This window comes from Galleria mellonella, unplaced genomic scaffold (assembly GCF_026898425.1).
Source record: "Galleria mellonella isolate WM207_F2 unplaced genomic scaffold, CSIRO_AGI_GalMel_v1 utg78, whole genome shotgun sequence".
Classification (NCBI taxonomy): Eukaryota; Metazoa; Arthropoda; class Insecta; order Lepidoptera; family Pyralidae; genus Galleria; species Galleria mellonella.
The window spans coordinates 2,164,031-2,182,500 of NW_026442151.1; the positions used below are offsets into that span (position 1 = coordinate 2,164,031).

Sequence of the window (18,470 nt, forward strand, 5' to 3'; positions counted from 1 at the left end):
ATAGGTAAACGCTGTGTAAGAAAACCCCCACTAGATGGAACAAATGCTTTGCAGGGTGTCGGTGGATGCAGGTGGTTCGGGACCGTTCCTTATGGGAGTCTATAGGATAGGCATAGTTAGTTAGCAGGTCAACTTACTTGCTAAATGTGGCAACAATTGGCAAAACCCCATTATGGGGGAGGCATATGCTCAGCATTGTTGATATAATGATGATGATCATGAAAGTAACTTTCACCACAACGCTAAAACTACAAATCTTATTATTTATTAGTTGTAAAACTTAATATAATAAATGTAAAAAATTGTAACGATGTATGGATGGGTGGGTGAAGGGATTAGTGTTTTTTACTCGTTTACGCAAATACAACTGAACGAATTTAAACTGAAATTAGGTGCACAGGTAGATTATATCATAACTTAGCATATAAGATACTTTATTTATACTTTATTGTACACAAAATATTATAAACATATAAATTATATTAAATAAAGACGTACAACAGGCGAGCTTAACTCTGTAAGAGTTCTCTTCCAGCAAACCCTGAGTGGAAAGGGCAGTGTGCGTGTGTGTGTGATACTTTATGTACTGATTTACGCGGGCGGAACCGCGAAATGTATATAGTATAGAAATAAATCGGTTTAGATGTTATGTAAGTAGTTCCAAGAGTTTAAATAGAATTCCTCCTACGCACAATTCAAGTATTAATTCGATTCGTTGTGAGTAAATATGAGATTTATTGACAGTGCTATCTCTCTGATCCGAGTGCGTGGGTGACGACGAACAATTTTGTTTACTATAAATCTTGTGCGGGGTTAGAGAGCACAGTCGTCTTCGCCCATTCCATTTATTGAAATCCCTAGCGACAATGTAGAGTTATATAAATACAGAAATTTCATAATTCTAATCTAATTATTCTTATACAAATTAAAGACAGATGATAAAATATAGAATCGCTTATAATGATATCCATATTTACAGAGTTAAAAATGTTTTAGTTTATCTGAAATAGTACCTTCTATTGGCTCACAGCGACTCATACTAACATGATAAAATAAATCCTGAGTTTTTTTTTTTAATCTGGTAGGATTGTTAAATTTACTTCCGACACGGATCGTGGATCTAGCTGCTATATAAATTTGCTACGTGCCAGTGATTTCGAAAAACATGCGTATTAACACATCAGTGAGTTACTCAGATCAAAGTCGAACAGAAGCAAAAATGTTGAAAGCAATGAAGCAAAAAGGCAATAGGATAGAATCTCGCAAAAGGGAATATTTTGTCACAGTGAAACATTGCTTTTAATATCGTAAATTGGTTACGTTGTTTCTTTCAATTTCCATTAAGGATTTTTTTTATTGTGGATTGGAATATAACTTCTAAAGCAATTTAAATATCATTCTATATCGTAAATGGTGACGTCAAACTTATTTCTGATCTTTTAATTTTTAGAGTTTCTTTCAAATTATCATATTAGTTCGTTATTATTATGACATATTATTAACAACCCTGTTTTTGTGTTGGGATTTAATAAAATACAAATAAAAGCACAAGGACAACAAAAAACAAAATATTTGGGGATACTCCACCCAACAATAATTTATTGCACGTCAAAGGCTCGTAAAAACTTTGTTTTGAAGTACTCACAGCGGTTCATGTAATTGCCCTTTCAAGTTTCAACATAGATAACCTACTTGAGAGCTTTATTAACCTTTTCGTTTTATGAGACATTCATACCGCATAGGTAGTACATTAATAAATTTACCTTGAAGTAAGTGTTATATATATATATATATATATATATATATATATATATATATATATATATATATATATATATATATATATATATATATATATACAACCACACACACACAATAACGCATAGAAATAAAGGAGACGAAGGGCATTTTATCATTTGGACTTACAACACTGTGGTTAACTGGTCACCTTTAATCCTCTCCGACCATTAGATAAGCCTCGAGACTTGCGGAAAGTTTGCCCCTGTCATCTGGGATTTAAGTACATATTGATAGATAAGAACAACAAATCTAACCATAATCCTGACTCAAGCTAGGATACTTAAGATAAGTGTCATGAAACTAGACAATAAATATCTGTAGGCACAGCTCAGAGTGTTCAGATTGTAGTTAATTTAAAAAATGTTGTTTCGTAAATACAGTAAAGTTACGTAAAGCAGCGTGCCTGACACCTCGCCACGAAGTTCATAAAAATCCGAACAATTACTTAAATAATACTTCATTATCTCTTCATTCTATCTCCCATTTGTAAAATAATTACTCATTACTATTTTTTCATAAATATTTTCTAAAAGATAATTTTTTATTCATTTTTTACACCCATATTGGAATATGGGTTTTCGTGATACGTATCTACCTATACACTATTAGACAGGCACCCTACCACAGATATAATAAAATGTATTGGTAAACCCATACATTATTACAAATATGTCGACGAATCCATATCCTTTTCCTTTGGTAAATTGAATATAATATCGAGAAGTATCGATATCTCACCGTCGTAGTTGTGAGAATCTGCTATCGCTATAGGAACGTATATATGTAATTTGATAGATTATAAAAGATTTATTTTTGTACAGATATCTAGAGCGCTCAATATTACTGTATAATATGTAAATTGTAAATTAAAAAATGACGATTTTAACGATATGATTTATTGAAAAAGGGTAAAATATTATGTATTATTAGATACTTGTAATTCTAAACGGAAAGAATATTGATAATGATAAGAACTAGCAACATGTACTATTACTAGCAATAATCCTTGTCAGGTTGACATCTACGCGATCTCCCCTGAAAGCCATGGTTAATTCTTAATAAATTTAATACAATAGGCCAACTGATCTCCTTTCCTCCTCACCTACCATCCCTCACTGGAATCTCGCAAGCATATACCACTAATGCTTGTTCTCTAGTTATATATTTAATATAAAAATATTTTAAAATAAAAAAAATGGACATATGTGCACCGGTGAGGGATGATAAGTGAAAATGAAAGAGCAGGTCAGTTAGCCCATCGTGATAAATACATTTGGAATTCAGCACGATGGTTTCCACCACGTGGAGGTCGACCTAACGGGGTGTAATGCTAGCAATGGGACTGGTAGTCCGCATTACTAACAATGGGAGGAGGGCCTACCAATGTACATATGTTAAAAATCATATTTTTATGTACATTTTTATTAAAAAGATTTTTCTTTATTATTGGTCCTTTATTTATTTTATCAATGTTAAATCTAATCTAAGCTATATAGATACCGGGGAATTAACATATCGAGAATTAACCTCCGATTTTTACGATTCATTAACAGTGTTTGTTAACTTCTCTTAACTGAATAAAAACACATCGATTTTGTGGATTCACTGACATAAACAAGGGACTAATTTTCATCGGAAAACTGAAGTGGACATTATGTCCAGCGTAATGGAACTTGATTTATTTACTAAGCGTATTTTAATTACTGATGAATAATTAATATATCGATGGACATAGTTTTAATATATGATATCTCCTAAAACAATTTTGTTGTACCTTAAACAATTTAACACGTGTATATTACACGTGTAAAATTATATTACGTACATAGAGCTGTAACTTGATTCCAAATCCTTATAAGAACAAATACATGTTTGAAGAGTAAACCTGGGAGATCCAAAACAGAGGTAATTTGAAACAAGTGGAATTAATTAAAATCTTAAGCATATATATAGCAAGCAAGCATACATAGCTGACAATTATAAAATTCTTCGCTAACCGCTATCATGTATTAATTATCTGCTTTAAATTCGTCAGGACTTATAAAATTTACTTTTAATAATTTTATTATGTAATAGTACGAGTATAGCAAACACAACGATTAGTTGAGATAACAAGCAAACAAATTTACTATTAAATCTATATAAGTATCTATATAAATAAAAAATGAATTACCAAATGTGTTGCTAAGCGCAAAATTCTAGAATAGATGAACGAATTCGGAATTTTTTTTATAGTCATTCTTAAGTCGAAGATTCTTATAAAGAGGAAAATTGACAAAAAAATATAACCTCATTTATCTTTTTCCCATACGAACTGTTCCTAACTATCAATCGCAGAACATCGTCTATCGAATCTGCTAGTTTATAATACTAGTAAAGATTTTGGTTAAATACCTATGTGTAATAAATGTGTTCGTAGTTCTACGAGTACTCACTTTAGAAGTTTATTAATTCAAGATTATGATAATATTAAATGGCTGAGACACTTCTGTTACGAAATAAGGCCATGTGACACCTACACAAGGTGATTGGAGATTTTGTGACCTAGGAGAATAGAGAGGTTTCCACTTAACTACCTCGTTTACATAATTATATTATTTGTTGTAGATTATGTTAGTATATAATGACAATCTACACCAGATGATGTAATTTATTCTAAAATGTCAGCTATAATAATGCCATCAAATACATATTCTAGTGACAAAATGAGCCTAAATATGATTGCTACAAATAAAAGTTCTTCAAATGTCATGATAGTGAACCCTTATATTATTCTGTAACAGATGTATTGTTTTACATCAATAGAAGGTATTACAAATTAAAAATTAAAAATAATAGAAAGATATAATCCAAAATTCATAAGATATGATGCAAAATTACTTATTTATCTAATAAAACCTGCATCCATCTTCGTTCATCATTGTCCACTGCTGAACGTAGATCTCTCGACACTTATTTTTTTTTAATTATTGTTAACAATTGCCTAACATTTTCTTGTAGCCAATTAACGTTATATATGTATTACAAACAAGTTACTTTCAATGACAAAAATGCATCATTTCAATAATAAAAAAAATTAGAATAACCAGAAAATTGCTGTTTGCTATTTTTTTTTATCCTATATATTTTCTCTTACATTAAAATTATCTCTGGAAAATAATAAAAAGTTAAAGTAAATCTATTAATAAAACGCGATTATAGTAATAAAATAGCAGTCGACTAGAAACCACTCGACATATCGATTTTTCATTACCAATCGCGGTCACATTGACATAGACAATGATTTAAAATTAAAACACATTGCATCTATCTACAGCATAAAATTTTTTAAAATTGTATTTCTCCTCTTTCTATAATTAGTAACTTTTATCACACAAACAAATTGTTATTTTATATATTTACTATAATTACGAATATCATAATTTAGATTTTTATACACTCCCGGTAAAAGATTGAACATTTTTTTTTTGATGAGTGAAAATGGAATGGTAACTCCACTTGCGCTAACGGGATACGCTGGCGGAACACCAGTGAAGGGTGATAGATGAGAATGAAAACAGGTCAGTTAGCCCATCATGATGAATTCATCAGGAATTAACCATGATAGTTTCCAGGGGGAACCGCGAGGAGGTCGACCTGGTTGGGTATATTGCTAGCAATGGGATTCTCAGTCTCCATTACTAACAATCTCTTTCTCCCTCTAGATTGAACATTTAAACACTCAGCATGAAAAAACAATTCATTTTTAGAACATTTTCTTGATAGTAGCTATTTTTCTATTTCTCTCTCATTAAGGTTAGTAATTTTATTTCTATTTTTATTTGTAAGAATTTATTTTCAAAATGTTCTCATATAATTTTTAGAAAATTAAAGTTAGCGATATAATGTAAAAAAAAATTTACAGTAAAAATTTAAAGTAAAATACAGCAAATTTTTCTGTTTAAAAAATGTGAACGCAGTAACTGCAGAGATAAAACATCCCGTATATAATAACCAGCAATGCGTGTGTTTTTCTACCTGAAAATGTAATGTATAATCTCTGGCATTTGGGATATGATACTGAGAATCCTAAGTATTCTGTCATAAGCGGCATAGTGTAGTCGGCAATGTTCATATTTTAATAAATATCTACCCAAGCAATGTTGCCTTTCATCAAAGGTGTTGTCAGGTAGTTTCAGCAGCTACTACCAGTATTACCTATTATTTTGATGACCTTGGTATTGTTAAGTGACATCAAAGGGAGAAGAGGTTGTTAATACGCCTACTTTTTTTTATTACGTAATATCCAATTTTCTGAAATCTTTAGATTATATAGATAGTTTAGACATTTTAGTTAATCTCGTATTTTTGTCATGATTAAAGTTGCTGTTTACTGTGGAATAAAATTTAATATTATTATATTGAATAATGCAAATATATTTGTTTTAAGAGATAAAAAAAATCTCTCCTATTCTTCTCTATTCATATATAATACATTAATTAAACTTTTTGAAAAAAACAACAGCTGAGTTTCTTGTCCATTCTTCTTGGCTGAAATTGCGTTCCGAATGGGCTGTAATGAAAAAATGACTTCAAAAATCCTTAAAGATCTAAGTTTATTTTAAGGAAAATAATTCTTTCTTTTTATTCTAACATTTGATAGGTTTGCTTTATTTATAAGATAAAGTGTATTAGACATAGATATTGTCGACGTAAAAAGAAGAAATATGATCGTCACCACTTTTCAAAAATGAGAAATCATCGATTCTCATTCTATTCATCTCCATTCTTTGTATGTGTATATTATGTAATATTACAGCAAATGTGTGCCGAATTTTATGACTTTTTCGTACCTTATACAAGATTCTTCGATCGTATATAAGGAGACCTATTCATAATACAATTTGTACCTATTTTAAAATATTTTATCGATTGATTAGGTTCACTATTATTTTGGTTCCAACTACTGAATAAAATATTATAGGATGTATTTACCAACTATGTGTTTATGACGGTACATATTGCATTAACAATAGCACTAATACTTATGCCCTATAGAGCACGTAATAAGTTTAGTACAGATAATTAGGGATTTTACCAATTATTAATATTTTATATCATCAGAATTAATTATATCATATTAGTTTTTAGGGTCAATTACAAAACTGAATGAGAACTATTAGTCATTTTAATAATTAATTTAATTGATGAATTTTATACTGATATCAAAAGTTACCGGTGTAAAATATGTATTTTAAATTTCTAAATATATATTTTAACTTATATTACTTAAGATTGTTCTGGTGGAGTGGTCAGTAAATTAAATACAATAAGTCCCTGCATATGAACTATTGATTTTATATACAATAACAATGTACAAAGTACTCACATAAAAATAATAACCCTTACAATGTTATTGCAAAAGCTACCTATATCAAAATAAAATTTATTCTACTACTATGATCCTCTATTGTGTTAGCAATGAACATGCGGCTGTCGACAGGCGATAGACAGTGAAACGGGTTTCATTCACGCCCCATCTCCACACATCGCTCTGTATAAACAAACTATTGTCTCTAAACACACCTACTGACTACACGAGGAAAACTTCGTTACAGTTGGGTGTTCATTAACGACTACATTATTTTTTACAACAACCATAGAAATGTGAACAATAATGAAGCATTTAATATTTAAAGAATTAAGTTCGAAATACATTAAAGTTTTGCGTAGGTATAAAATAAACAGTTGTTGTGTTATACATTGCTGTAATTTATTTTCTTTTTTGAATTTTGTGTGATCGTTTGGATGAATTACCTTTAAGCGATAAAAATGCAATCTCTTACGCAAAAAGCTTTAGTTTGTATAGTTTTATATAAACCGCTGACTTTGTGCTCGTGACTTCATTTGCGTGACCAGGATGTTGTTTGACCAATATAAATAATCTATCTCCTTCTCCATTCCAAATACTACGCTATATCATATTTATATCTTATATCATATTTCATAGCTACTGCTTCAGCCGTTAAGACGCCAAGACGTAACAAAACAAATTCATTTTCTCTAATAAGGATAAGGATTACTACGAATGTTAGATGTTTCCCGCGGCTACGCACACCCGGAATTCTTTAACTTGCTTTTTTCGTGGAAATAGACAATTCATTTTTAAGTTCTAAAGTGTATAAAGAACTTCTGTGTAATACTTTAAATTGATTTTTTCGTAAATATTAATAAAGATATTTTACGTAGCAAATACACGTAGATACCTATATTTATTATTTATAGGTATCTACGTGACTTTATACAATAGAGTTGTATCCCATGATTCACTCAACTGTGTTTATTTAAATATGGACCAGTTAGACTACTTCAAGATCACTTGATTATATATTCAATTAATAATATTTATTTATTTATGATCACATGATGTTTTTTTATTTTTAATTATCAAATTTTTTTATGTTAATTTTTTTAATAAAGCAATTTTCTCAATTGAGTTGTTTCAAATACAGAGACAGAAAATTCTGAAAATGAGTAATTTAAATTTATACTGGTAATCTATATGAACAAAAATGTTATATGTAAGTGAATCACTTCATAACAGCTGCATCTGTTTTGCTAATTCTTTTAATGTAATCGCTAAGATAAATTTTGCATGAAGGAAAATGTTTGAAAAATCGCACAATAAAGTATAAATCTGCGAAGCCAAAAACTATCTGTCCACCCCAACTAGTTTTTATTTTATACCGCGGGGGGCAAACAAGCATGCGACTCACCTGATAGTAAATGACTACCGCCGCCTATGAGCATCCGCAATACCAGGGGATTGCAAATTGCAGACTTTATAAAAAGGAATATGTTCTTTTCTTAAAGGTTACGAAATAAAAAGTAGTACTAGTTACAAAATAAAGCTTAACTTTCGCGAAATAACCAAATGCAGAGTCTTTTTGATTGTAACTGTAAAATATGAGAAATGTTGTCGTAAAAAATCCAAGGTTTTATAAATGAATGTTGAGTAAATAAGATATTTAATCTAAAGCTCCCATTTTCCCAGTAGTAATGTTACAAGCGTTCGTTCAAACAAAGTTTGCGGCGCGTTAACGAGCTACGCCTGGAACTCATTTCGTTTTAATATGTATGCAAATTGAAATATGCAATATAACCATTGTAGGCGCAATTTTGTTCGGCGACAGTCGCATAATATTATATCCGTAGACGTATTAAGATGTACAGTAAACATTTAGGATATTGAGACGTCCTCGAATGTTCGTTGTTGCAACATTATGATAATTATAACTTGTTAATTTGTTAGTCATATTTCTACTAGTGTCATGAATATATATATAATTCTTCATGAATACTAACAAAAACACAAGGCAGAAATTATATAAATATAACTATTTTATTATTATTATAATATATATTTATATGTATAATGAAATGGCTACTATTGAATCATCATATTTACTGACCAAAAGAGAGGTTTTGCCAATAGTTGCTATGTTTGGCAAGCGGATATGCAACCGCAGTTAGGCTAATAGAGACGCTGCTTTCCATCTCTCGACCATTAAATTCCCTTAGTCGCCTTTTATGGTAACCACGGGAACACTTCTATTGATTACATACAGGAATTTAAAGTCACCTAGCCCTAGGCTAGCGACCTTCATCATATTAAATCGCGTATTTTACTACTGTAAAACCCTGTTAAAATCTCGTTCAAAATAATTGGAATTTAAAGTCATCTAGCCCTAGACTAGCGCCCTTCATCACATTAAATCGCGTATTTTACTAGTGTAAAACCCTGTTAAAATCTCGTTCAAAATAATTTTATTTGTATTTATATTCTAAAAATAAAGTGTGAAAATTCTTTCACCTGCACAATATTTTTAACGCAAATTAAATTGCAAGCATTTTACTTTTACCGAGGTAAATAAATTTACTGCCGTCGACACTTATATTTAATGAGTGAAGCAGAAAGCAGCCGGGACAAAAGTGGGCGGTAAAACTTAACGAGCGCACTAACCAACACAATGGATCCATTTTCTGTAATCATTACTCCTTACTAATATTATAAATGTGAAAGTGTGTTTGTTTGTTTGTTTTTTTGTTATTTCTTAGTGGATCATCATGAAATTTGATATACAGTTACTAAAACAACAGCGTCTCTAATCGTGTTTTTATTTATGCTAATCGTTAGTATTTCTAACAGTGCATAAGATTTTTAGCCGTATAGTCCCGGCTTAAAATGGATGGCCCTTCCTAATTAATAATATGTAATTTAATGGTCGAAGGAAACGTAGCTGCGATTGCCAACCCGCCTGTCAAGCGCGGCAACTACTGGAAAACCCCCTCCAAAACGGCTGGTATGATACAATGACAAGTCATTATTTCGCAATTTTGATGTTTTGATTTTAGTAGCGCGAATCACGTGAGCTAATCATAAATCTCAATTTTAAATAATTAAACCTTATTGTTAAAAAAAATTTACAGTAGAAAAAACATAAACAGACATTTTTTTCGGTTCTGTTTTTGCTTTTCTGTAAAATGCCAAATTTTTGATTTACGTAAAGTTAGAACTTTAACTATGATATCCATGTGTTGTAAATAAAGCGTAAACTGTTTTTTCTCTCTTTCAATATTTATAATGGATACGTCTTGAATATAATAAAAATTAAGCAAAATAAGCACAGATTTCAAAAATGCATTAAAAAGCAAATTAAGCATGCACACATGCACGCAAGCTCGTATGCACGTAGTCATGCACGCGCACAAACACACACACACGCGCGCACACGCACACATACACACACACAGAATATGTTACTTAATAGAGAACCTGATTAAATATGATTACACTAAAGACCATACGTCATTATAGTTATTTAAAAGCAATAATCTCAATTAATATTTGAAAAGCGTAAAAAACGGCTGTGATCAACAATCAGACAATAACATCATGGTCACGTTTTGATAGCAAGGATTTGGAAACTTAAAAAAAGCAAAATATGATATCATTTGTATTTTACTACCAACTATTTATACAAATAAATTTAATATCGAAATTATTTATTTACTGCGGGAAAATGTAAAGGTATATCACATGTTGAGAATAGAACATAATGTCTTAAAAAAGAAACGTATTCATTAAGGGGTTGTTATAGATTTGTAAAGTTTTGACCGATATTAAAATGAACTTAATACCACAATTTTTATAATCGCAAATGTCATTGCATTTCATCAAAGATGAAAACACGAATAGAAAATAATACAGTAATAATGTAATAATATAGTAATTCAACAGTATATGATAGAATATTTTTCTTTTACTCTATCTACTTTTACCGTCGACTGAATTCGTATCATTTCTATGAACTAAATCTTATCAAAATGTTACTGGCACATTTAAGTTGGAGCATTATTCTAATTTCAAATTAAGGACAAAATTATGTTAGAGGGCATATAATTAAAACATAAATTTAGTAGGTATAATGTACTAATAAAATAATCCTATATTGTTTCCTGCTTTTACATTATTAATAACAATAATAATAATTAGTTTGGCAAACCAAAGTTAAAAATACTGTCTTCTTTTTTAATTATTAAATAATAATAGGTATTAAATAAGAAATAATCCTCCAAACACCAATAAGTTACCCTCCAATGTAGGGTTCCAAGGAGTCTTAAAAATTCCCACTTATTGTGTAATTTACCGAGGCCTAATGGAATTCTCGGCAACATTTCAAAATCGATCAGCATTTAAAGGTTAAACAGCAATTTGATAAATTGAGTATAACAGAGTTTCATTGTTGTTATAATAATAATACCTATAGTTGTCCATTATTCCAGCAGAAATATTTTTCCATTTGCGAAACAATTCAGCTAATGTCGGAAGCGTTCTCTCGACAGCGACTATAGTTATTGTATTACAAACATGCACATATATTATTATTATTACAAGTGACAATGATACTTAATTTCATAATAACAACAATTAAACCCTAACAATATAATTATCTAACAAAGGAAGTGGGTTAGGTAACAAACTAAGAGCATATTATATTGCATATTATACAAATAATATTGCATAATTTCATAGGTTTTTATATGCATATTTTTTAATTGTTATTTATTTATATATTTAAATATAGTTCTAAGTGGTGTAAAATTATGTAATCAAGATCTTAGCCTTAAAGTAAAACAACTACGATAAGTATTATCAACGGAAAATTAGATAAATTTAGGTCAGTTGGGTTAGATAAATATTTTTTATACCACAAACATGCCTTTGTGGTATAAAAAAAATATACAGTACCATAAAAAAGTATTTATCATTAAAACCTCTGTTAAATCCTACTACCTCTCCTTTTAGTACTATTTTTCTGAGTTCTCTCTTCGTTTTCCTTCGTCATTTTCTTCTGTAGTGTATGTGCTATTAAGTATGTGTATGTTTATGTATATATTTAATTGTGTAAATATAATATATGTATGTGTATATATGTGTATATGTGTATATGTATGTATATATGTTTATATATGAGAATATTTATATAATAGTGCGCCACCTACCCTTTGTCTTTTTCTCAATATCCTCTATCCAAAGGTTCTCTGAAAGAGATTGCATAACGATAAGGCCGCCTTTTGTATCACTTCTCATTAATCTTTACTGTATTTGTTATTTTTATTTTTACTTGGTGCAATAGTGTAAAATAAATAAATAAAATAAATATCATACAGCCGTTAGATTATAAAATATATATAATATATTGTACATTAACAATGTAAAAGAGAAAAAAAACAATATCGTCTATCTTAGAGCAAGATAAACAAGTAGGACACTCACCTAGACAATACAAGCTCAAAACTGATTTGGCGGCAGTATGAACAAAACAATTTTTAATTATTTTTAGGTTTCGAAGTTAATTTAATTTTATATTATTATATAGTTAATGTATTGTATCTAGATATAACATAAATTAGAAAAAATAATTACAAAATTTAACATTTTTCAAGTACTCGTAATAACGCTTTAAACATTTATCTCTTTAAATGCAATATTATAGAACAATAAAAAATATTTCTGACAAGAATTGATAAGAAAACATTTAATTTAACCTAAATAATGTTCTAAACATCCACGAATTGAAATTATGATTACAACAAATACGTGAACTTTCTCTATTGTAGCAAGTTCAATTCCATATAAATTTAGAATTATCACATGCCCACATTTCACGTGTGTTGTAAACACGCACAATAGTATAACCATTTTCTTTTTTTATTTTTGTGATAGTGTTGTCAGTCTGTCAGTACATATTATAATACGTTATACTACGCTATAACACAGCAGCCCATTTGATGCTAAATGATCATTGTAGCCTATGGGCGCCTAAAACACCAGAGATATCACGTGCCCGTTTCCGACTTTGAAGGATACTTAATACGCTATTTTTAGAAACCCCACAATACTGTTTTTAGTTATCATTTAAGTTCTGATCATTTAAGATCTACCGTGTGAACATGTACCTACTTAAAAATTATGCTCGATAATTTGTCATTCATTTGTTCGTACCTATTTAAGAGCTGCACTCTTGTCAATCTTTTGTATAATTAATGATGTATTATTTTAAACTTATCTAACATAGACTGTAGAATTTTTTTTCCATATTTAAACTTTTCTTAATGCATATAAGAAAATTATAAAAATTACTATCTGATATAGTATTTCCGCCTTGTGTGCCCCAGCATAGAAAGGGCCAACCCTTCCTTTCCCGTACGTGTCGTAAGAGGCGACTAAGGGATGACGAGGGATGGGCAGCAGCGTCTCTCTTAAAACATATTTAAAAGCCTAACTGTGATTACCAACCCGCCTGCCAAGCATGGCAATTACTGGCAAAACTCCTCTTATGGCGAAGGCTTATGTTCAGAAATGGACAGTTAACGACTGAAATAATAAGAAAATAGTATTCGCGCAAAGAATGTCATAAATAATAATCAGAATAAATGTACCAATCACGACAATATAAACAAATAATAACATAAAATGCAATATAACCCCGCTTGAGGTTAAGTAATGACTGGTAACTAAACCTCGAATGTGTGGGCGTAAAACCAATAAATATTTAGCTTGGAACGTATACCTACATGTATTGGTCCCACGGGCCAAGGGTAGAATTTCAGCCAATTAATTCAAGTAAATGTTTGCGTTCTCATTTAATTACATTAATTGAATCGTTCTCGCTTAATTCTCCACGTTTTTTTTTTTATGGGTGAAGATAGAATGATATGCTGAAAAGCTTGCTCAAGTTGAAAAGATAAGGATGAATTTCGATAAGTTAGCCCATTGTAACGAATTAACTAAATGTTAATCAAGATAATTTAAAAATGGGACCGCGTGGAGACCGATCTGGTAAAATATAATGTTAGCTATGAAAATTAGTGTCTATATTACTAACAATTTATTCTCCGCTGAATTTGAGCGTAATTACTAATGTTTGAGAGGCCAATGTAGGGAACTCGAAATACTCTCTGGTTTCAGACATGCAACCGCGGCCTTTTGTCTCAAACATAATGAATTCATTTCCTGCCAATTGGGACATATAATGACACTTTTGATAATTTACAAAAGTTATTCAGTCCTTTCCTTTTTGATTTATAACATAGAATAAAAACGGGTTTGTGTTACGTAGTCATTATGACCTCCGATTATAATTCAAGGTTTTACAAATAATAAAACAACAACACATTTATAAATTTCATGGTATATTAAAGTTACTCAATGTAAAACTATCTATTATATACCTAAATAAGTTTTATGAATATTCGTAGTTACGACAACCTTACTTGCAAATCCATTTGAGGGCGCAATTAAAAATTTATTTCGTCAAAAAAATAGCGGCTTCAATCATGACAAAATTAACATGGGACAAACAGAAATATCAAAAAATAATTTTCAAAATCGATTCATAATTGGCGGCAATATTATATATTTTTTTGTGTATGCACACAAAAAAATATATTACAGGCGAATAGAGAACCTTTTTAACTTGTTTGAAAATACACATTAAGAGCTGACTAACATAGACAATATTGCATCTATGAATATGGATTTACTAAGGATTTTTTTAATGGATGAAAATAAAATAGTTACCCGGACTGGGCTATCGGTATATGCTGGCAGGACACAACTGAACATTGGGCGGAATTCTACAAAAAAACACTAATAATCATGATGGTTTCCAAGAGGAACTGCATAGAGATATTATTGCTAACAATGGGTTTATTAGAATCCATTACATAACCTTGTATTTAGACAGGTACACCAGGTGTTTTCGGAAAAGATTTTACGGCATTATCCATGGGACAGGAGATAAGTATAATGAATTTTATATGACATGGGTCAGAATTGAATTGAAATATTATTTTATAGATACAATTTTGACAGTTGCGGCTGCCATATTTGTATTATACTATTAAGGCATATCTCGTGACACCTCATTTACAAATCCCTTAAACCATTTAGCTGTAGGTAAATATGTACATAAATATCTGCTTACCTACATACATATAGCCGTAATTGTTATAAAAAAAATAATACCCTTTTCAGCAGTCGGGAAAAATTTGCACACAAAACATAAGTAAGTAATTAATGCAAAAATCAAATCTTAAAACAAGTTGGTCATATTTGAATGAGCAAATACTTACTACTTATCTATTAAAATTTGGTGTGGTCTACTTGTATAGTTACTTTATATTCTGTTTCTTAATTTTCCAAATAATAATATAACATTGTTGAAACAACTTGCCATATATTTTATGTCAAGTTGCTTCACAAATTTACCTATAAGATATGGCGAAATTTTATGTACTCGTAAAGGTCTGTCAATACATACCTGACCTGTGTACTATAAAGCAGTTGTATGTACTGCACTACTATTACGTACTACTACATTATTTTGAATACTTATATGCAAAATAATGTATCCAAACGACATACTCTTCAGTTAAAATAAACATATAACACAACGTATATACGAATACCATCAGACATTTAAAATTTGAAGCAGAAATTTATAATGTGTGTAATATGAATAAAATTGTACTTTCACCTCAGCGAAAACTTAGTAAATGCATGCATAGTCGGCCAATGACCTACGGCGATGACGTCAATCGTGAGACTGCAGCTCTTGCAGTAGTCTTTTCTGGTCTGCTGAAGCTTCAAATTTTACTGTTATTGTTTCTAATAATAATATCGAAAAGTTATATTAGCGAATAAGATATTTTATCGAAATGGTCAACATTATCTGAATGACGTACAAAAATTGAAATTATGAATATAATATAGTTTTTATTAATCATAACAACAGAATTACTATTTTAAATTCAGATGGAATGAAAGAAAGAATATGAGATATAATATAAAACAGACCGTAAGAAAATCACTGTTAATTTTGAAATCACATTTTTTGTAAATAATAATATTTAGATAAATTAATATATATAAATGCCGTGCTTTATTTGCCGTGCATAGTTCTTATTAACTTTTATTAGTTTTATTCGTATAATTAATATCACGTCATGTTGGGATTTTTCTTAATTGATAGTGAAATCAATAACATATATACCTACCTATCATTAAAAAATCATTGAAATGAAATCAACGTTGTATATTGACAATAAATCTATCAAAAATGAATACCCACGTATGATTAAATTATATAAATAATTGAACTCCGCTATATTGCGAATATATTTGAAAGGACGAGTATAATGTGTTTGGAACGTTATGACGTCAAACCTTTAACTCCGTAGCGGTTAAGTCGCGGTTATACGCAACGCCGAGATGTGTTGCTAACCACTTTCAGCTCCTTCTCGTATGCTGTAGGTACAAATATTTTATTACTAGCTTTTCATGTTACTAAATTGTATTTTCAGATTGTAAAATATTCACTCAATTTTCCGTTCCTCGCTCAGCCGGGAGTGCTTACTTTTTTAGTTTTTATTCAATCCCATCTTATGAGTATTTCTTATTTTACCGATTAAGACAAAATAAATATAAGGATTTCTGCCACATATATCATGTTTTTAATGTAAAGACGAGACAGTTGATTCGTTTTGAGACGTACGTATGTACGAGTAAATCACGCAAGGTGATCTTTCCTACAGTTTCAAAATGACGGACTAAATACTGAGAGAGCAGAACCATGCAGAAAAGACAAGGATAGCGACTTTGGTTTTTTTTTTTATGGGTGAAAACGGTATGGTAACCCGCCTGCGCTAACGGGATACACTGGTGGAGCACCAGTGAAGGGTGATAGATGAGAATGAAAACAGGTCAGTTAGTCTATCATGATGAATTCATCAGGAATTAACCATGATAGTTTCCAGAGGGAACCGCGAGGAGGTCGACCTGGTTGGGTATATTGCTAGCAATGGGATTCTCAGTCTCCATTACTTACAATCCCTTTCCCCGCATAGCGACTTTAGTTTATACTATTTAGAGATATATGAATATCAGATATATCCATGTTTTAAGTTTTACACCTCTATATCTTATAAATATTATGATACATACATAAATTAAACTTAGTTTACTTTAATAAAAAAATATTTCTTTCTTTATTTAATACAATACATCCTAATTAAACTTTTGTATCTATTCTAATATTATAATGACTAAAGATTTGTTTATTTATAATGGATAAACTTAAAAAATATTAAACCGGCTTCCAAAATTATTTTACCTATAAATGCTTGCATATATTTATATTATAAACGAAAATTCTATCTACCCGAGTGAAGTCGAACCGGATCGCTAGTAAGTAAATAAATTCAATGTGTTGTAATAAATTGCATCTATGCGAAGCTGGGGCTGATACATATCTTGTGCTATTAACAAGAATGATCTTGAACTAGTTTTGGCGTGAATAATTGATTTAATACATACGACATTAAATGTAATCGAATTGCCGATAGAATGTGTAACTTTCTGAACTTACATATAAGTACTTATACCTACAAGAGCAAGCAAACTTTGCACGTAACAATAGATATTTACGAATTTTTTTTTTTAAATTAAATCTAAAATAAAATAAACAATTGTCATAGACTATGATCCCTTAAAAACTTGGAAATTACGTATGCTTTACCAGACGATAACAACCTATCAATATCCCACTATTGGGCACAGATCTCTCTCCAGAAAAGGATCTTAGCTTATTATAACTGCACAATACAGCCAGCTTGGTATACACGTATTGGTTTTGTGTGACTTTTTTTTCAATATAACGTGTGGTTTACTTATTTATTTCTAGTATTATATTATCTGTGCCTCTAATAACTCTTAGATAAATAAGAGTGTAATGACATTTTATATTCTTGCCAAATACACGTTACCAACCTAAAGTCAAAAGCTTTATCCCGCTTTGGTAGTCTTCCCTCCCCCCCCCCATACCACTACATATATGAATATCGAACTGGTATGAAGAGTTTCTAGGCCACATTCGTTGTGCATGAAGGTCTCTGATATAGCTTATTATATATTAATAATAAGCAGATTATAAAGTAATTGATATTAGATCAAGATAGACAAGTAGGACACTCACCTATACAATACAAGCTCGAAGCTGATTTGGCGAAAGTATAAACAAAACAAGTTCTAATTATTTTTACGCTTTGCAGTTTTCAGTTTCAGT

The 18,470-nt window shown here is 30.3% G+C and overlaps 1 protein-coding gene across 5 annotated transcripts in view; it reads left to right on the plus strand.

Moving 5' to 3' along the window:
- The window catches only part of LOC113517286 (diacylglycerol lipase-beta-like), a 61,373-nt gene that overhangs the window by 28,400 nt on the left and 14,503 nt on the right, over positions 1-18,470 (plus strand). The window lies entirely within an intron of this gene.